This window comes from Chaetodon auriga, chromosome 15 (assembly GCF_051107435.1).
Source record: "Chaetodon auriga isolate fChaAug3 chromosome 15, fChaAug3.hap1, whole genome shotgun sequence".
Lineage (NCBI taxonomy): Eukaryota > Metazoa > Chordata > Actinopteri > Chaetodontiformes > Chaetodontidae > Chaetodon > Chaetodon auriga.
Window position 1 is genome coordinate 20,972,203 of NC_135088.1, and position 21,655 is coordinate 20,993,857.

The 21,655-nt window shown below is 41.0% G+C and overlaps 1 long non-coding RNA gene across 3 annotated transcripts in view; it reads right to left on the bottom strand.

Annotated features, from left to right (window-relative positions):
• Positions 1-21,655, bottom strand: part of LOC143332327 (uncharacterized) — a 48,277-nt gene that overhangs the window by 12,825 nt on the left and 13,797 nt on the right. For 2 of the 3 annotated variants that reach the window (XR_013078209.1, XR_013078210.1), the window contains exon 2: positions 4,254-4,316. This is a non-coding gene — a long non-coding RNA (uncharacterized LOC143332327). Of the gene's footprint in view, positions 1-4,253; positions 4,317-16,189; positions 16,467-21,655 lie in introns of those variants that run through there. The other variant, XR_013078211.1, reaches the window with a different exon arrangement.

A 21,655-nucleotide genomic window follows, 5' to 3' on the forward strand; every position in this document is an offset into this window, starting at 1 on the left:
TGTGACTCCCCGTGATAGATTCAGATGGCTCTTGAACACCTGAGGAACAGAAAGTATCCCAAAGTGTATCACACTTGTGTGCTGGATTAATTCACGTCTATATACTTTTTCCCAGATCTCAAAAAAAAGGAGAAATGTAATCTGCACAATGTATATACTAGATCCACTCCACTGACAATTAAATAAATGTAATTGGGGACTGTGCGTCTTTGCTTTTCTAACTCAGTGAGATTTATCTTCAACTGGAGCTTTAAAGAGCTCAGAATCTTTGCCAAGTCTTTTTCAGTTCGGCTGTACACACGATAGGAGACAATCAGCTTTTCTGGCTTTGGTAGTAAAACAGAAAAGTCAACACATTTCAAGGCTGACAAACACATACTAAACTGGCCAAGGATGAAGAAAACACACTTGAAAGGTTGAATTCACCGGTTTGTCTTTTTAAGAGTAGTTATCTAAAAGAAGAAAGTAATGACGAGTGTTGAAATGAAGCAGATGGGATGTGATAACTTTGTGCAACAGATATCATTAATCATTATTATTGCTTGTCCAAAAAACACAGTCTGGGTATACGGTTAACTGCCTTTGAGGTCTCTCATTCATAGAATTTGGTGTTAAGGTGACACTGAGTCAATGTTGAGCTTCGTGGTATTGCCAGCACTTTCTGCTTTTCATAATTTGGACTGCAGCATACCAAATTTAATAAAGAGAATTTATTTTATTAATACTTGAAGTCAGCGGAAGAACCTTGAGACTCCTGGCCAAATGACTTCAAAAAGGGGCTGTTGCAGCACTGGAGACTGCTTCTTCTTCTTCTTTTTTTTTTTTAAATTAGCGGCTTGGACCGCCCTATCTAATCCCATAATTTATTTGTTCAACCATGCCATAAATGAAGGCCCAGCTGGAACCAATGACTTTTAGCTGTGCTGCTGGGGCAGCTGGACAGGGGAGTGCTGAGGCAGCATGATTCTCAGCAGCGACGCTTTCCTCCACACATCTGGAGGAACGATTGGGGTTCAGAGGTGAGGAAAGATGAGAAAATCACAGTTCTTTAAATAAACTCTAGCAAGGCACATCTTGACTCTCCATGCTCTGTTAAAATTGTAAGAGCTAAGGAAGAGGAAATACCCTTCATTTCATTTAAACTGTAAAATAAAGTTTAGATTTCTGATTTAATGAAGCAGCTACATTTGCTTTGATTTCCTGCCTACATTAGTTCTTCATCTAAAGCTGACTTGCATGACATCCCCTCCATGATGTTTGCTTGAATGAGGAGGCGTGATCTTCCTGCCATTGGGGTTACACAATAGGAGATAAAAGGAGTTCTTGGGTTTCCAGGGATTTACCAGGATCATATTCCCTCGCAGAAACCTGTTTGATGACAATGAGTCTGTTGGCGATATGAGGCTCAGCAGGATCACCGGGCTTCAATGGAGGTGTTAGTATCTGTCCAGATTTAATTACCGATGATCTAAAAATAGCTGTTTCCAATTAATCCCATTCAATAACTGCACCGATAGGAAGCAAGTAAGGGGTTTTCCAGTGTTGTCCAAGACGAATTCAGGAAGTGAACCTCTGCAAATAAAAAAAAAACCTCAAAGACTGGTCTGTCTGCAAAGATAGTCCCTGGCCATGCAGCTTTGGTAGTGTGGCTTACATTTCTCACTAACAATGTCAAATGAATAGCCTCATCACAATCATTTAACCACTGGAAATCTTAAAAAAAAATCTAAACAGCTAAAACAGCCTTTAGAGATTGTTGTAAATAATTATACATTTGATAAAATTTCAAAACACAGCAACAGTTAAGAGGAAACTCTGAGCATTAAACACCATCTAAAAAAGATGCAATCTCAACAACTTGAACCCAAAGCACTAACTGGATAAATGACAAAGGATGCAGAAAGGTGGTCCACTCAGTCCTGGCCCTAAACACAGCAAAAAGCAGTGACATCCATCAAACCAAGCAAACACTGCCAGAGTGATAAAGAACTATATCAGAAATTACAACAAGGCTCCCTACTCAAGCTGCATTTCAAATCAAGTCGTCCTGAACAGTAACAAACTGTGGTAAATCTTGAGCTGATCTGCTGGGCCATTTTTCTCCTGTGTGGGGCTTTGGAGTCATTTTACAAGCTGTGGCTCAGTGCCAGACAGAGATGAAGTCAGACGCATTCAGCCTAGTGGACAAGTCTACAGTAAACAGAGACTTCAGTGTCGCCGAGGCAAGCTTCGACCTGAAACTAGACCTCATATCACAAATGCATCATTGTATGGAACTGCGGACAATATATCACAAGGCCCAGAGACAATGTATAAACATTCAGCTTTTCCCATGCTGGAAAGCCTGGGATATTACTGAGGTCTGCTGAGGCAGAGCGTTGCAAACATACTGTGGGTATGATCATCAAACTTCTAAGTCCCTGAGAAATGTATCTGAGTCAGCTGCTGAAAAATATTAAACCGTAATATGCAAATGGCATTGCTGTAAACCCATACGGCATGGCAGTCACTGGGATGCATCTGTTAAACAGAACAAGTCAGATTTATTCTCATTATTTTATTTCATACTTTGTATTTATATCGAACCATCTGTGCAACATAATGTTTGACACACAGCTCACATGCGACTGATTCGGAAGACGCCGCGGCCTCACGCTGACTAAACAGGCTGAGGTGTAATACCAGGCCGCAAAGATGGAGCAACAGTTTGAAGAGCGAAGCCATCGCTGTGTGAAATAGGTTCCACCACACAATTACACCTTAGTGAGAAAATGGCAATTCCAAATAAGACAATAAATAAAGCACACTTAGAACACTTCAACACTGTATTTTTTTCACATACTGAATTTCACAGTAATAGTTCCAAAGCAGTTCGAGAAGTCTTTGTAGATTAAAATACCACAGTGTTGGTTCAACAATCTAACATGCCATTTGGCCTATTTAGCATAAAATTACACTTATTCCTGACATTTATCATTATCAAGACTTGATACTTGGGAACTTAAGAGGCGGATAGGGGAAAACAATGGACTGCTCATTTAGCTGTTCTGTGTGCTTTGCAGTTATAGGGACACCATAATGCAATCGTTACTCCGACTAACCACAAAGCATTACGTCTAAAAAGACAGCATATGTCAAGCTAACGCTAACTGAAGGTTTTGAGCCGCAGCAGGCAGGCTGACCATGGCTAAGGGTCAGCTGTGAAATGAGACCTGAGATGGGCAAAAATTACATTAATACGAAGACCATTAACACAGCGCACGTAGAGGCATTGTATAATGCCAAAGCCATTGGAAGATTTCATACTGCATGTTGTACTGCAAGCAAAACGTTTTTCTATACAGACTGATGTCATACGTGTACTCCAAGGAAAGCTAGAAGGTTGTACAGTTAACTCCCAGGGTGTAATTCTAAACCATACAACCTACTACCTCAACCCGGATGCACACATTTTCAACTAGGGCTCCTCTTCTCTATTTATTAAACAAGGTGTATCATCCTCAAGCCAAAACTACTCTTTGTCCTTCTTGTGTAACACAAAGCATCATCGCCATCGCCATATTTCAGAGGTGTAAGTTCATGTAAGCAATGTTTTAGAACTAACTGAGACGTTGAGCATTGCTGGGATGTCAGAGCAAGATTATTTGTTAGTATGTACTGCCATGGGATATATATGTATGTATATATTTTACACTTATTCATATCACCTATACGAGTAACCAAATTTAAGTTATTAGAGCAAAAAGGCAAAAAAAAGGTTAAAAGACGACGTTCACACCACGATGACAAAGACCCACAGAGGCGAGCTTGTGTTGTCAGATTTGCCACAAGATCGGATCTACGGGTTTGTGCCAAATGGCTATGGCCAAAGTATCAAAATAACTGAATAAATGACTAAAAATGTAGCATAAAATCTGAGCACGTTAGTCTCTGATAATGCGACAGCTATAAAAATGAATGTGTGTGACATGTCTCAGACGATATCATTTAGAGAGGGATGCCAATCAAACAACAGGACTCGACCTCAGAAATTCTTGCCTTTTCGTGCACTGAACATCAGTTGACAACGTAGGCGTACTTCAGCGCTCACAGAGAGCAAGACAGTGAGCCGAAAGTCTGGAGCCAAAGGGTTTTGAGTTCAGCTGTCATTTAGAGGAATCACAGCACGAGCCTTTGTTGAGATTCAACCCCCCCCCCCCCCAAAAAAAATGAAAGTTCATCAGACAGATGGTGAGAGGATCACGATAACTTACCCTTCATGGAAGTGTCGTGCTCAGGGGGTTATGCTGCCTGGGGTCAATTTTTGGTTCGTCTCTCTAAAAACAGGAAAAAGAAAGTTGTTTTTAAATTCCACACAATGCTAAGCAACTGCTGTAATTTAAGGCCAGTTAGTGAATAGTAACACTGAATGAATCACTACAGTGCTTCATGAAATACAAGCAACACTATCAGTAAACTGCATACGAAACCAGAGAGTAGGGGAAAAGAAAAAAAAAAAAACATTTAAACACAAATTACTGTATATTCTTAAGCTGTTGTGCCTCGGTTTGCGTCACATGCCTCAGCAGTTACCAAATATGAAATTAAGTCCATAATAATAACAATCATAACTCTGTTGTGGACTGCTATCCCAAACTAACCCGCAGAATTGCCATAGCAGTCCTCTTCCTGGCCAGCAGTAATGTGGCTGTGGTGAGAGGTTAGCTCAACTTAGCCAAGACCGCAGATAGCAGAGTGCAGAGCCTGAGAGGGATGCCAGTGTAATCAAGCATGCCACGGTCAGCTACCATTAACTGTGCCAGTGCCAGAGAGCCACAAACAACGGAATATTCCTACGGCCGCAGTGCGACAAAGGAAAGTCTGAAGTGAGAAGAGAGTGAAAATGCCACTTACCTAGATTTCTACTATCCTGTCTGATTTATCATCTCTATTTTTCTCTATCCACACTTTCTACCTGGGTGTGAGCAGCGGGCGATGCAACCGCTGTTTTGTTTTTTTTGGTAATGAGAGGAATGATGAAAAGACCGAGGGGTACTTCGAAACTGAGCTCACTGACAATACGGGTTCAGCTCAGCGATGTGCTGTCCGCCATTTTCTCCGAAACAAATAAGAACAAGAGAAGAAAAAACTGGATAAAAACGATTAGCTGGCATCACTATTCAAAGTTTCCCCCTTTTCTCCCTCTATGTGTCTGTCTCTCTCTCCCTCTCTCGCCTGGAACCATTACAAAACCTTGGCTGGAAAGATCACATGATTTCCTACCAGAAAGCCACAGCATTCCCAGTAAGTATTCTGCTGACATTGTGAAGACATCTTTTGTCTAAATCAAAACGTTAGCCCAGCCTGCCTCCTCCAAAAATCTGGCACCTTCTCGGGGGGGGGAGGCAGTGTAAAGGGTGGTGTTAGGAGTCATGGCAACCTCTACCTGGCAGTCTGCCCAGCACCCCGAGGTGGGGAGAAGTAGGGGCTAATATGGTGTTGAGCAGGAATGCTTAGTGCCTTCCAAAGTCAACTCTATGGGCGTGCTGGTTGCTTAAGATTTCAGCTCAGACGCCAGAATTTTTTTGACAGGCTAAATACAAAAGACTGGACGCACAACAAACTAATGACAAGCTCGTACTGTTCCTCCTGACTCACATACTGTATATTTGAAGATTTCATCGAAACCATGTGAGCTTGATCAGCAAAGACAAACAGATCAGATTCACTATATATGAATAAAGTTAATTCATTAACGTGGCTTTGTTGGAGGCTGACAGATAGGAGGACCTCGTGGTCCTATGTGCAATCAAGCTCGTGTTTTTTCCCAGGCACTACATTTAAATTCCTGCTGAATTCCTGTGTTCTTCGGTGAGTGAATAAATATGGCAGAGAGATTATTTTGAAGCAGACAAGCCCTGATTCACAAACCAGAATATGAGTACCAGTCTCACGTATCCTCAGCAGACGAACGTGCTTTCCCATGCTGCATACTTTCACAGTTTCGCCAGAACAGTAGCCAAATACAATCAGGCGGTTTGTTACAATAACACAAGCATATGTCATGGCCCTGTGACTCACTAAAGAGCAAGGTATCCGCCAGAGACAAGATTAAAGTTCTGCCCCGAGAGCCTCTTATACACCTGCTCTCTCACTCAACACCAAACTGTTGAGTGTCGGCCATACTCAACTGTTCATGCTTAAATAAGAGAATGCTCAGCTTGTGATTTGCTATGTATGCTTTGTGTAGACACAGTGTGTGTGTTGAAATGTTTATGGTCACACATATTCAAATCATATTGTTTTGTTTCCACTGCTAATAGTAGTATAATGACTGTATAATAACATTGTAAATAGTGAATATCAAAAACTTCCATCACATATGACCAAATTAGAACTGTTGAATGCACAACAAGCACCCAGGAGTTGACTCAGAGAGGAAGAAAGAACTGAAGACAGCACACACAGGTGATATTTACAAAAACATACTGCAAGTCAGTACATGCAGAGGCAAAACTTAAGTTTTTCCTTGTGCATATCTGAACAGTTATATTAGTTATTTAGGGGTTATTATTTGATTTCAGTACATAAGATAGTCAACAAAGTAATGTAAGACTTTGTAGCTGCTGTGAGAAATGCTAATTCAAACCAGACTGTTGTGGACGTCTGGCACTGGTTGATTAAAAAAAGCAGAGAGCATGAATTATTATGGTTAGACAAGACAATAAAATAAAAGCAATCAAGTGCATAAACCATAGGATATTCAACTGAAAACCATCTGTCTTAGTGGTGTCGACCACAGACTGGTGTGGTAGCCAGGACAAGCAGAGTGAGATCTCTTTTTCAAAGTGGTGAGAGGACGCCTGCGAACGGCATTAACTACATCTTGGTAGTCAAAATGTTATTTCATGCCATGCGCAACACCATTAGCACAGAGGCACGAAAGGTTTGCAGATGCATGCACGTTATGTTGATTTCCTCGTGAGCAGTCAGCACCTCTCACAAACTCGTGTGCATCTCTCAACAAACTCCTCTGTTTTAGTTGCTATTCATTGCAAACCAGTGGGTGTAGGAAATAGTGACATCCTGGGGACACACTGACACTCTGCACCTCTCCAACAACAAAATGATTTTTTCACTTTGAGAAAATGCAATGAGCCATTTTCTTCATACTCCATGATTGGCACATCTGTTTATTAAACATGAGACGAGTGCTCTGACTGGCTGAGAAGATGATGATTAACCACCACACTCTATCCGTGTCACACAATCCTTTCATGCATAGCACACTATATAAACCAAAATACAGTCCACTTAGTCACATCGTCATTGTCACGACACATGACTTGTCCTTCTGATTGTATAGTTGAAGTAGAGGCCTTAGATGTGTCAACAAAATGGCCACGCAGCCCTCCGAGCTGCTCATCTGCTCCAGCCTACATTAAACAGACTCAGCTAAAACAGTTCCAAAAACATTCTCCCACTGAGGGTCATTTCATATCCTGAAAGGACGGAGGCCAGGGTCAAAGTTCAAATGAGAATGGGGGCGGTAAAGGACTTCCCTTGGGGATATACCATAGCAGACCAGACAGGGGTGGAAAAATCAGACAGACTACTCAACCTTGTAATGCATGAGATGGGAAAAATCTATAGTTAGTGGGGAAAGGAGAGATAGAGGTGAAGATAAAAACGCATTGTATGTGCACAGATGAGGAACTATATCATACAAGGCTGCTGTGGTTTTTAGAAACTGTCCATTTAATATACTCAAACACCAACATGCATGTGCCTAGCAGGAGAAACATTATGTCATTAAGGGACAAAACCAACAAATCTGAGATGTATTTCTCTGCTGTCGACAATAAAGCTGAGATATACTGTGTGTCAAAGAAAAAAACTGCACAGTATTTCTTCGTAGTCACCCTGTTTTAAATGAAAATAAATATATATATATATATGCTGTATCATTCAGGAGTTGTTCACTTGACAATTGGCATTTCTGAAAGTCTAACACATTACACGTCTTTATTATCTTCACCAAAACCCTGCATACTGGCAGCCAAAACTCTGAAGGAAGATAATTTGTGCTATTTTATTCTCCACAGGCACACCAGAGACAGAGTGTTATTTTTGGCTCAAATCTCTTATCTCCATTAATTTAATGTTGCCTCAAGCCGTGACAGAAAAACAGTCAACAGGTTAATCCAGACAGAAGTTTATACAGTTCAGCTTAATGAGAGACAAACCCATCCAGCCATTTCAGAGTGTTTGAGTATGTGACTTGCCAAGGATAGAATAACACAATAATAACCTCGAATGCTGACATTTGACATTCTGCAAAGAATATTCTGGATAACTCTGTTTCCTGAGTTATTTTGCATTTTGGAAAAAAAGAAACTGCAGACCATGATTGGCAATGACAGAGAGGGCTGAGGCTGCACACAGAGCTGACTCCATTTCCCCTGTAGAGAGGCCTAACCTTACTCTGCCCTCGCCTGGTTCTCCTTCTCTGTATTCAGCCACTTGCAAACTGGATTCTCAAAGAAAGAATAGAACTTCAATAGCAGAATGAGCATGATTTGTGCGCATGAACAGGTAGGTGCAAAAACTAGAACCAGGAGAGTCAGGACATGAACAGATGTTGCATGAGATAAATTTTGTTGCAGCATTAACATTAATATTGAAAATCTACTTCAGAGCCCTGTGATGCAAAGCGATCAAAGGCATCTGTGTGTAAACAGTGTCATAAAATACTGAAAGGACGCTAAAATGAAAGTTCAGTCATGACAGCAGCTCCACGTTCTTTCTGTTAAGCATTTTAAAATCCCAGCGAAGCTAAGTTCTTAGAGAGTTGATGATGCTGACAAAAATTGACTTAACTGTTTAGGATGACAGCAGTAACGTTTTGCGACTGCTAGCCCAGGGAGTGATGTTGCTTTAAAAGCTAACAGAGCTTTGCCGTGCAGCCAGCCGGGGCTATGACTTTGCCTGACCCACCTGTCTGTTGATCCTGCTGCCTAGCACCAGACTAAACACTGAGATTTTTACCAAGGCTTATTGGCTGCAGCTGACTAAACGACAGCCAATCAGTGCACAGGGAGGGATGGATGGAGGGCAAGAATCAGACTGTGAGAGTAGAAGGGGGAGGAAGAGGTTGTGCAGAGACAACCAAACCTCATACAAACCCCAAACAAGAAAGCAGACAAGACAGAATCTGCACCGACCGAACACGACAAATTCTTCTGTTGATGCTTTTTCTACATTCATTTTCTATCACTGAGCATGTTTTGGGGTAAATGTATTAAAGTCCTGCATCATTTACAGACACTTGGTGATAGAGATATAAGCGTTTTCTGCTGGGGTATCAAATGCTGATCCATAACAATAACAAAGTAAAAGGGCATCTGTTTCTGAATGACACTGAATTGATAACCTGGCTTCAGACAAGGCTGCTATTGGACCGTGCTTTCACCGTCGCCAGAGGGGATCAATACCTAATGAATTCCAAACGGCGGACTTTCAGAAACATAAATGTATCCTACACATGAGTGCATGAAGTAGCCAGTATGGATCGATTAATATGACATTACACACAGCCAGAGGAATGCATCTTCTTAATTGACCTGAGCATTTTCAAATTAATTCAAACAACAATTAAGATGGATTGGACTGCGTGGCACCTTTGTCCTGGAATCTCGGGGAGCTTTTTATTGTGTATTCGGCTCACCCCGTGACCTGGCCTTGTGTTTTAATTACCGCTGTCTCCTATCAGGCAGCTCAGGCAATATGACAAAAACAATGGGGAAATGAAAGGCTTAGCTTAGCATCTCCATAGTGACAGAATTAGCATTATACAGAGATAAGGTTAACACTGTCCTCAAATCAAACGTAATTAGAAAGTATGGAGTTGCACAAAATGATAAAGAACTAAAAATGCTCCAGAAAACTGTGGTGAATCTCAGTCGACATTTAACATGCTTTTGTGTGATACACGGGCTGTATTTTCATGGCTGAAAATAAGATATTCCAGGTCAATGTGAAAAATATGGACGGCAAAACTGTCCCTTAGGAATCACCTCCATGGTTAGGTTCTTCGAGGCAGGCAGGCAGTTGTTTTTAAGGCACTTTAAAATGATTATTGTGACGTTAACACCCACACTAACAGAGAGAAAAGCTTTGAAAACATTCCTTTGTGATATTTAGATTCATTCTCTGATCATGTTATGCTCATTAGAAGTCATATGAGGAGGTAGGTGCATGGTTGTATGGTTTGGATGTTAACATTCGCTGTTGTTCACGTGGTCCCCCATTAGAGGAGATGCTTGTGGAGATAACAGACAAAGGCTCCTGACATTATCGTGACTGACAAAAAGCAAAACAGCATTTAATCTGGAGATTGAAACTGAGCAGTGTATTTCTGCTATTAGTTCACTTCAGATGTATAACGCAAAAGTAAACCAGGAGAGGATAAACAGCACATTAGTGCTGATTTATTTTATTATGGCTGAAAGTGTCCTCTCAAATATTCTTTAAACAGCTTTATTCAAATCAAAAAAGGTCAAAGGGCATCCTCCAGTCTGAATCTGGAACATCTCTAAAGGTTACTTGAGGAATCAGTACACATCCAGCAGTGTGTTCTAGTTAGACCCCACATCACTGGAGCACACTAAAAGACAATTTTCTGCTTATTTCTGCCATCTTAGCGACAGGTGTGTAAATTTCAACGAAAGTCTAAACATTGTACGGCACAAATAATTTTCCACAGGGCATCTCCAGAGGAGCGGACCGTAATCAACTACATTGAGGATGACTTCTCATTTAGGAGGCAGAGATGGTAGTTATCATAATGATACCTTTCCTCTGCGTGTCCTTACCAAATGCTTTCCCAAAGATAATCCCTCTGCTCAACCTCTCATTATCAAAGCAATCTCCTGACAATGGGAAGAAGAACACTGGAAATTACATGAATTAGTGTAGGACTATGGAAAAATGATTGCCGATTCAAGAGTTTAATTGGGCTCTTGCAAAACAATCAGACAAAATTAGGAGGTACCAGTCAATAAGCAAAAACTCATAAGCAAAAGGACATGAATTAATATTTGATGATTTTTAAATGGCTATTTGAGCTCAGATGCTTTTCACTCACAGTTGGGCACTAGATAGTGGAAAGTGTCCACGGCTCTTATTGTGGCTAATAAAGCAGGTGACTTGCAGGTAAAATCAGCAGGTGAATCAGCAGCGCCTTCCAATGAAAATGGCCATTAGCTTGGAATTGACTTCCTAAGCACCGTCTGAGCGAGTCCAGAAACATGCTCTGAATTCTTAAGATGTCCACAAAGCATCAGCAAGGTCAGACAACAAGTTTCAACATTACACTTTTCATACAAATGAATTGTTTCGAGTAATGCCAAAACCTGGTAAGACTGTCAGATTTGACAGTCATCCTAAAATTATCATTACGATCTATTCACTTGACAGGCTGGGATCATTCGACAATGAGCCAACATTACGATTATTAGTTAAATAGTTTGTAGAATTATTTATGCATTTCTTCAACTTAACAACACACATTTGCAAAGAAAAGGGCCATTGAGGAAATGACTTAATGCCATCAAAAATACTGCCCTCAATTGTTTTATTACCAAGACTTGCCAAAGTGGAACTCAAAGCCTGAGCCGGCAGTGTTCATGCACATCTAACTATCAAGCTTTATATGACAAAGAGGCTTGGAGGGGTAATCACGATTTATGGTGTCTGGTTATTTAGAATAATAATCACTATTTTTGTTTAGAAGATATTACTACAGACATTTGTTTTGGTTAATGTTTGAAAAAAAAAACAACTGAGCCTTCAAAACATCTGTGCATGCTTTAAGACAGCTTTCTTGCAAATATTATCAAATTATATTTTATATTTTTATGTTTTCATAAAAGTTTTCCCAAATTAAAAGAAATATTTGCAGAAAATAAGCAAAAGCTCATATGGAGTTCATGAATAACTGACTACATTTTCACAGAAATGGGGAATTAAAGTAAAAATTGACCTCTACGGCTTCAGATTCTCATTAAAAAAGAGTAAATAAATCTTTATCCTTTATCCTATCTTTATCCTTTCGGGATCTTTACTTTTTAATAAGAGACACGGACATGAGACATGCTGCGAACATCAGTGGAACTGACAAGAGTGCGACACTGTTTCATCTCCAGCACACACCCACATCCACAAACTGTGTGATACTTCTGGATACGTCCGATAGATCAGAGCTTACAGCATGAAATCACATGTAGCTGGTCAAGACAGGCCTCTGTCCAAAGTTCACGTCCACGCATTCGGAATTAAACCATTTGTCTTTAATTTACGTTAAGGGGTGGGGAGGGGTGTGTGCGTGTGTATGAGTGTCCAGGTGTGAGTGAGGTGGTGTCGGGAAGTCTGCAGAGATGCGCTCCAGTTGAAAACATGTGGCTCCTCTCACCCCAACGCCATGTATCCTCACAGAGCACATGTCAGTCAGCTGTGACTGCAGGCAGAGCAAACGGGATGGGACAGAGCAGGGATTATAAGGCAGCCTGGTGTTTCCACTGGGGTCTCCCCTGCTGGGCTACATGGTCCCAGCTCCCTTTGTCTGCTGTTAACCCGTTAAATCCCGTGGAAGAACCCATTCAGAAATGTGTCACACACCCCGGGGGGGCATTTTGTGTGGAATAATGATCTTAAAGGGGTTACACAGCATTGCCACTGATTCCAACCCCCCCTCCCCCCCAGTCAACCCCCGACACTCACGTTCATTTGTTTCCTGGGGTGTTTGCAGTTTCAATTATTGTCAACTCTTGTCTTAAATTCTTGGAAACACCTTCAAAAGACATTCTTTAAGAGCATGTCCCAGTGTCGTCAATCCACAGTGCTGTTGTTACAACACCTCGTTCTTCACAGATGTAGTTGAAAAGGATAGTGGCGTTTGCATTTTATATGAGGATACTATACCTCTTCTTACTCCTTGGATGCACACTGGTGTGAAGTATTTCAGCACTGTAGTGTAGCAGCAGTCCTGTGCTGTTGTGTTGAGCATAGTTTGTAGCTGACTACATCCTGACTGAGTGTGTATTTGTGTTATAGACAGAGATAGAGAGCGCACACACGGGAAATGTTGCGGGTTCACTTAGAGAAAGTGTAATTATACTGCAGTAATGCCCTCCATGATTAATGATGTGGGCCTCTGAAACCAAACCATCGGGCCAATGGCAAATTACCACTATAAAAATAAACCATGATGTGAACAGGTCAGCGAGGCCAGAGCACGAAATGTCTCTTAGTGTGTATATATATACAGTGTATGAGCGAATGGGGAACGAGCTCCAGTAACCCAATTAGTGTCCGTCCACTGTCAGAGACCAGCTCCATCTGCATCTGTTACGCAGCTCTGGAGTCATACCAAAAAGTGTGTTTTGTTAGTGTTTTCATGAGGACATTTGTGAGATGAGCTCACACTCGCACTACTAGAAGGCAAAAAAAGACAAAGTTGGAAGATCACATGCCTTTGACTGAAGTGCTGAACTAGTCAAAGTAACGTCTTTAGAGCTGAGGGAAGACGAAACACTAATTTTGTCTAAATTCTTGTTGACGCTGCCCCATCGTCACTGCTCTGGTAGGGAATTCTGCAAAAATGAATATCAAATGTACAACTGTATGATTTGATCCTTAAGGCACAAATCGGCTGAGGAATAAGGCAGCCGAAGAGCTGAAGAGCACAATAAACCTACAGCTAAACTGCTCCACGCTAAATTCCTGAAGGGTCTCTTGAGCACTGCAGAGTCAAGTTCACATTTCTTGTCAAACACTGACTACACTGCTCTGCGCATAACCACATTTGATTAGTTCTCCACAGCCCTCTCCACCCAACAACACACACACACACCCTTCTTGGATGGAGAGCACTTGACTCGTACCCAAATTGAACTCTTATGCACTCTGCTTGTATGAAAGATAATGCCTTTTTGTAGCCAAACTGCAATGGGGTATTTCACTGAGAGCATGGCACTCAAAGTAGCAGCAATCAGGGATTCTTGTGGTTATGAATCAACATTTGGAGACGCCTGGGCTGGTGTTATACACATGACAACTATGCAATTATTTGCCAGCATGCAAAGATACTTTGTAAATTTATTTTCCGTATTTTCCACAAAGTCACTGCCAGAGTTAAATCAGACAGAATCATTTCAAAGAAGAGAAAAAACATCACAGAGTGAGTGAGAATAAACTGGATAATGTCAGCGATGAGCATAAGAACATGGTTACAGCAACTTAAAGCCTTCAAAAATAATAATCTAATTCAAGCAGAATGTGAGCTGATACATGAGCAGTACGGGTGACGGTGTTTGAACGTGGGGATCTTTGCTTTTCTTTTTCTTTTGCTGAAATCTGCACTCAGATCACAGAGGGGAATCCTTGAGCAGTGAATAGAGCTACCTGTCTGGACGTCATGCTACACTGATCATTATTCCAGTTATGACAGTGATTTTTGTTTTTGATCACTCATTTGTATGGTTTAAAATGGGAGTTTCACACTTGTCAGCACACCTTTAAGTGGCATCTTCATAAATTCCAACATTCGCACAATAAACGAAATGAGCAAAACACAACAGTGCATCTAATTCTTCTAACTTTATTGCACATTCAAACAGATAATTAATGACCCATTAAATGCACTTCCCGTGGTTTCTTATGAGTATGAATTTGAAGTGTGCATGCAGCTTAGCATCAATCACATGAAAGCCTGAGAAAGGGCCCCATTCTTTTTTAATAACAATAAATCAAAGCGTGCACGTTGCCGTCTCTCTGAGACAGAGATAATCAAAAGCAGAGAGGGAGATGGCCAAACATCATGTCTAATGTCCCAACAAACTGAGGATCAACTGTTTCCAATTAGGATTACAAAGACACATGCAAAAAATAGAATGAACCCATCCACCCTGTCTCCCTGTGCACACACACACATACACACACAAATATATTTTATAAGGCATGTTTGCTGTCCTGTAAAAAAAATCTAAATTCGAACAGTCAATCTTTTTCAGTGGGTCTGCATTTGTCCCATTTCTCTCTCTTAAGCAAGATCGGAGAAAATGCTCGCACTTGCACAAAGCCTTGTGCACTGTTGTCCATGTTAGTTTTCCTTTCTCACTTCTTTCATTGCTGTTTAATCCAGTCACATCAGCTCCCTAAGCAGGTGAAGTCAGCCAAAGACTTTCCCACGGTCTGAGAGCAAATCCAACGCCCCGAGCCCTTCCTGAGGGCCGGCCATCTGTCCGTTCTGTTTGGAGTGTGTTAGGGGGTAAAGCGTCAGCTGCATGACCAAATTCAACGTTCCAACACACCCCTCCTTCATGAAGAAAAGCCCAAAGCATCCATTCAACTCAACGCACACACACAGCTTGTGCCCAAACACAAACAAATCAACACACAAACAGTCAGATGTGACTCCTCGCATTCGGCAGATTTGCAATCCAAAGCGCTCACTCAATCTGTTACTGCAACAATTATGCACAGTTTGCTACAACTGATCTGTTCAACCTGCCGACGAATACTGACATTTTCACCAGGTTACACATTTCTGCTAATTAAAACGCAAATGTTAAGGAAAAGTAAAAAGAGGTCATTTCCTTTCTCTCCTTCCTCCTTTAAAGCATCAAAGTTGCTGGTGTGAGAGAATCCTCATTAAGATGATATCTGTGGCTCTCAACAAAGGAGTCCACCACATAAACCTTGACCTTTGCTCTCTCCAAAGATAAATCATCTGTGCCACTGACTTCCACAGAACAAAACAATTTCACCACAAAAGCAGCTCCAAATGTAGACCCGGCAAATTTGAGAGCATGATTGTGGCTCGCCGAAAAAACATCTTACTTTGAATTAGGATTTGCCGCGATCATGTGACGCATTTCTTTCTTTCTCAAGCACATGCTGCCGCCCCCATCCCAAAGCGTTCCCCCTTCTCTTTTCTCCCTCCTCAAACTGACGTGCTATCATTTTATTTTCCCTCTCAAAGAGCGACTCTGCCGCTGGTGGATATGGTCCTCGCCCCGGCCTGACGCATTTTTAAAATGCGTGACATTGCCTCTGTGGGAGCATGAGAACGGAGCTTCCTCAATAGTAGGGTCCCCATACCCGGCCCGTAACCATGGAAGCAGATGCCTGCCCTCCCGGCCCTCCTTACCTCCTGTCGATCGCGGGCTGTGAGCTGCTTCGGCAGTGAAAAGAGGCTATGCCTGCCTTTCTCCTCGCTCTGACCGAACTTGCCCCACTCCTCAAAAGGAGCCATTGAACAGGTCACTGGTCTAGACTTGTTTGCACGGTCCAGGGAGCAGCCTTGATGTAACCCTTGCTCTCCTCTCTCTCTCTTTCTCTCTCTGCCTGCCACACCAGCCGCCCAGCGACTGCAGACTGTGGAGGGGTGGCGGGGGGGACATTGGAGACGTGGATTTGAAAAGGAGCCCGTCCGATTTTGCCATTGTGCCTTTTCATTCATCGATCGAATGAATATCGAACCTTCTGTCCCTGCGTGTGTGAAACGGATAGCTTAGCAAGCATTTTTCTCCCTCTGTCTTCTCAGGTCTGTGTTGTGGGCCCAGAGCTGTGATTTATGTTCTCACTAATTGTAAGAATGTCATTTTTATTTAAAACCTTTGTCTCTCTTTAATAATTCCTGCGAAGTTTAATTCTTATGTGGACTAATATTTGGATACGAGATTAATGCAGAAATGAGGTCTGGTGGGTTTTATCATTCATCACTGATGAATTTTGGGATTTTGAGTATATATTTTAGAAATGGTATTTTTTGATTAAACAAATTTCCATTTGTGAGCAATAAAACTAAAATCATACACTAGTGCAAAAAAAAAAAAGAAATCAACAACATCATTTTTGAGTTACAATGAATCAAGAAATGAGCAGAGGTGCAAAATAATTCTACAGAACATTTTTAATGCATTTACTACAATCCAGAAATAAATCTGCTCCTTTGTATCAAATACTTAAATGTTATGGGGAGGCAAAAAAGTGCCAAATAAATAAAACCTTTAACCTGAAGCTTGATTTCTAAATGCTGATTTTTGGTTGAAATTCTGAAGTGGTTATGGATTTTCAGATTTACCTTGACAACATTTTATCTTTGTTACACAGATAAAATAAAGATGAATGCTTAAAATATTGCATTATCTGGCCTAAACTAATCATTTTGAATTTAGACAATACAACACATAAATAACCACAATTATCATTTCAAGGCAAAATACTGTGCACTTAATTTGTGAGGCGGTGACAATCAACAACAATTACTTAAATCCAATCATTATTCAAGGCTGCTAAAATTCTGTTTGTTTATAATAACACAGAGTGTGCGGGTCTGTATATTGACCTCTGGCTGTAAATGGTTATGGGTGAGTATACGTGCATTTGACAGGACGATAGAGAGAGACAAGGCAGGCGAGAGCTTCGATGACAGCTTTAGTAAAAGGTGAGACGATCAATGTCAACATATCAATATTTTTTAGTCAGCGACAAAGCCACGGAAACGCCGTCTGTTTGCTCAGTCTGAATTTCTCATTTTGTTGTTCAATTGAAACATGATTTTATGACTTATCTACTATCTCTTTAAACATCAAAATTGGTGTAGAAACAAAAGCAGTAAAATTAATTCATGTTTCTTTGAAAAAGAAATGCACATAATATCATTAGAAATATAAATGTTCACAAGGCCAGTTAAATGTATGAATTCACCTTCATGATAACACCTTTTTAATATTTTGGCTGGATATCTTATTAATAGATCTAATGTATTCCAACAGCCTTAGGTAATTTCAACAATGCTTTAGATGTGTAATGAGAGTTAAAAAATACAGCACAGGCTCAAGTTCGATTCACAGAAATTATGAAGATTTTAAAAACACTACTTAGAAAGAAATTCAGAAAGCAAATCCTGTAAAGCAAAGGAGCAGTTACAGCTTCCATGCTCCATGTGACAAGTTGCTACACAGGGGCCAATCAAAGGGGGCAAAAGAGGGAACAAAACAGGGCAGAAAATGAGCAAATTCAAAGGCAGAGGAAGCAAAGCAAAGGAACCAGTGAAGTAAGAAGGCAAAGGCATTGTGTTCGCACAACAATCAAGGCTGCTCCCACAGTGAGTACCAGGCCTGCCTCCGAAAATATTGCTACTACCACAAGCCACATCTAAACAGCACAAAACCAAAGGGCTTCAGCAGGAGGTCTGCTACTGGTTTAAGAAAATGTGGCTTTATGTGAATAAATGATGTAATTAAAGAGACGGAAAAGCAATGTCGCGAACAAGCAGCAACAATTCCACAAGAATTTAATTACACTGAGCCTTATGTGATTAAAATGTAGTCAGATTGTAATCTGAGAAACAAACCTTCATAAACATAAACAATTCTGACTAATGTTGACCTTAATAATACTAATGTCTGCTTAATACTTCTGTGTTGGCACCATTATGTAATGCATGTATACACAGTGTAATAAAACTGGAAAATTCATGAAATTGCAATTATGATTTTTAACATTTTATAATCCTAGTTTGAACAAAATGATAATAACACTAACAAAAAGCGTAATAATTTAAGGAGTAAAACATAGAGAAAATGTACAATTATTCAATATGAATCTATGCTTTTTGCAGTCTCTTCTACTTAAAAGGGAATAGCCTATCTAAAAATGAAGATAGAGTATAAACAAATATACAGTAAAGTCCCCAAAATACTGCAGAACATTATTCATCCTTTGGGTTAAAAAAAAAAAAACAAATCTGTGATATACTAACAACAGATGTGGCATGTTGAAAATAGAGCTGGCTGATTTGAGCAGGAACAATGGTGGAGATGGGGGTGGGGGGGTGGGGTGGGGGGGGCGAGGGGATGTCTCGACTGAACCAACATACAACACACTGACAGGGCCAGGCCGGCCAAATCTGCCACAAAGACACGCTCAACCTTCCTGTCTCATATTACACATCAGCACGAGCCCGTACGTTACACAGATACAATATACAAAATAAAACAGTCCGCTTGGTGGACTGCAGGGAAGAAAACACAGTATGAAGCTTTTTAGATATTTACAGTTTCAGCTAAAATCAGTTTTATGCTCCCTTCAGTTAAACCAATTCAAAATTGTGGTTATTTCTTGAACTTGTCAACATGCTTAAATAAAAAAATTGTCTTCCTTGCATCTTCTCAAATTATCCCGGAGTACAACAAAAGGGATCTGGTATTGTTCATACTCTATCAGCCGCATTTTGGCTCTAACTAAATGACAGGTAGAACATAAATCTATCAGAAGTAAACAAAGAACAGCGTTAGATTTCTGTGCACCTCACACACATGCAGACACACACGCACGCACGCACGAACAGCAGCTTTGGCAGATGTTCCCTGGGACGTACAAGTAAACCAGCGTCCCATCATCACCATCTCCCTGCCTGGAAACAGTGGCAGCCGAATGCCAAGTGCAGCTCCAGCACGTCTGCTCGCACTGCCACAAAGACACGACCCAGTGTCAGCAGCACACACGCATCATTACAAGGCAGCGAAGCTAACCAAATACGAGCAAGCCTTTGCAATGGATGAGAAGGTACAGCTCCCACTCTCTGATTTCACATTTTTCCCTCGTCTCTGAACTGATCCTGTCCCGGTTTCCTGCACGCAGATTGGACAAACAGCGACGTGACTACAGCTTCCATCAGACATATCTGCACAGCTGCAATTCATTTTAATATTATCAGTACTTAGGAGAAGACGCAGACGATGCTGATTGCTGCTGCTGGTAATTAGAGATTGGCTGATATGAATAAAAAGAATTCACTGAAGTCAGCAGTGGCATTTCTGAAAGTATTCTATTTCCCTTACGTTTTAATATATATATTTACACACACACACACACACACACACACACACACACACACACACACACACATACACACAAAACAGATGCAGTCCTCTATACCCCAGAAGTCTATTAGTGTTAGGGTCTTTAAAATCTTAAAAGCCTCTCAAACAGCATTTTGCCCATCATGAGACACTAAACCCCCCCACCCCCGAAATCTAAACTAATGAAATTCTTTTAGGGTTGTCAGGGTGACGAACTACATCAATTCAAAGGTGTGAAAATCCTGGGAGAAATTACGTCTTTAAATGAAAAATGAATTCACAAAATTAATTATTGGTAAAATGGTAAAATGTGCGAGAAAATGTCATTTCAAAAAGAAAAGCACGAAAAGCACCAGTGGTCAACGAGGAGCTCCTGCATGAGACAGACAGGCTGAAATTAAATCTTTTTTAAAAGGCAGGAGTCAACCCAGTCTATCCTCGCACCAACAGATCAGTGTAACACTGCTACTGACCTCCCTGACACACAAAAAACTCTCAGTCAAACTAACTTAGACACCATTACTGATGATCTGTTGTCCCTTCTCAGGGCCACAAAGGCATGTGTCTCCCTCCCTCAGGTCAAGCCCACGCTGCTGCACAAAACACAGAGGGCATCATAATCTCCTAACCCCCCCCGGAGTCGACCCTGCTCAAAATCCAATGCTAAGCACATCCAAAACATCTTTACTATATTATCTGGCTCCGAATATTTCAGTACATTTGCCTCACATTTGAATTATGACTGCTTATCAAAATGTTGTTTTGGAATATGAAAACATAATTAAGTGGGAGAGTTTTGATAACGGCTGTGGACGTGAGGCACCATCTGAAGAAAAGTAAACACTCTCTACATGAAAATTTGCACTAATTCGTCAGATGAAATTCAGCGTTGGACACCCCTGTAGATGACAAACAGTGTGACGAGCTATGATCACCGAGTATGAAGGGCTGTTCCTGTATTTGTCACAGCGAGGCCGGGGTTCAGGCGCACACCATCACTGTCACCGAAGTCAAACATTAAGCTTTCAAAGGTGCTTTAGAAGGTGAATTGGAACAAAGGGCCCCTCACCATAACCACCACTCAAAGCACGGTTTAATTAGGTGTAGAGCAACAAATCCTCCCTATTCAGTGGCCGGACACTTGTCGTGTTGGAGTGGAGTGTATCGATGGTGAAAGACTCCCGTCATAACACTAGAGGAGTGTCCCCTCCCTCACAAAGACACACACTGATTCACTAATGCCTGTGTGTTAACAAGCCCATCGTCTGCTTCTCTAACTCATTGTCTCTTGAATGGGTGCTAATGGAGAGACAAAACAGCACACGCACACACACACACACACACACACACACACACACACACTGGGGGCCTCCTGCAATGAGCTGCTCTTTTTATAGAGCCTGAACACTTGTGCCTATAAGTTAAGGGAAGACACACCATGCTGCAGCTCGTCAGATATTATGTTCCAACTGAATATAACCATGAACTCGGAAAGTGGAATTAAAGAGCCACCGAAAAAAAAAAAAAAGGCAAATATAAACCTTTAAATAAAACGAAAATAACATCTGGAACCCTTCAATGAAGGCAAATTTGCCAGAACAAATAGTGCTGAATTCTAGATTTGATATTATTCAATATATTCCATACTAAAATAAATTGCATCAATGTAAAGAAATGTTAAAGGTCCTGCCATCTCTGTGAAATAAATAAAAATCTGTTTGGTTGGTATTTAATTAAATTAAATA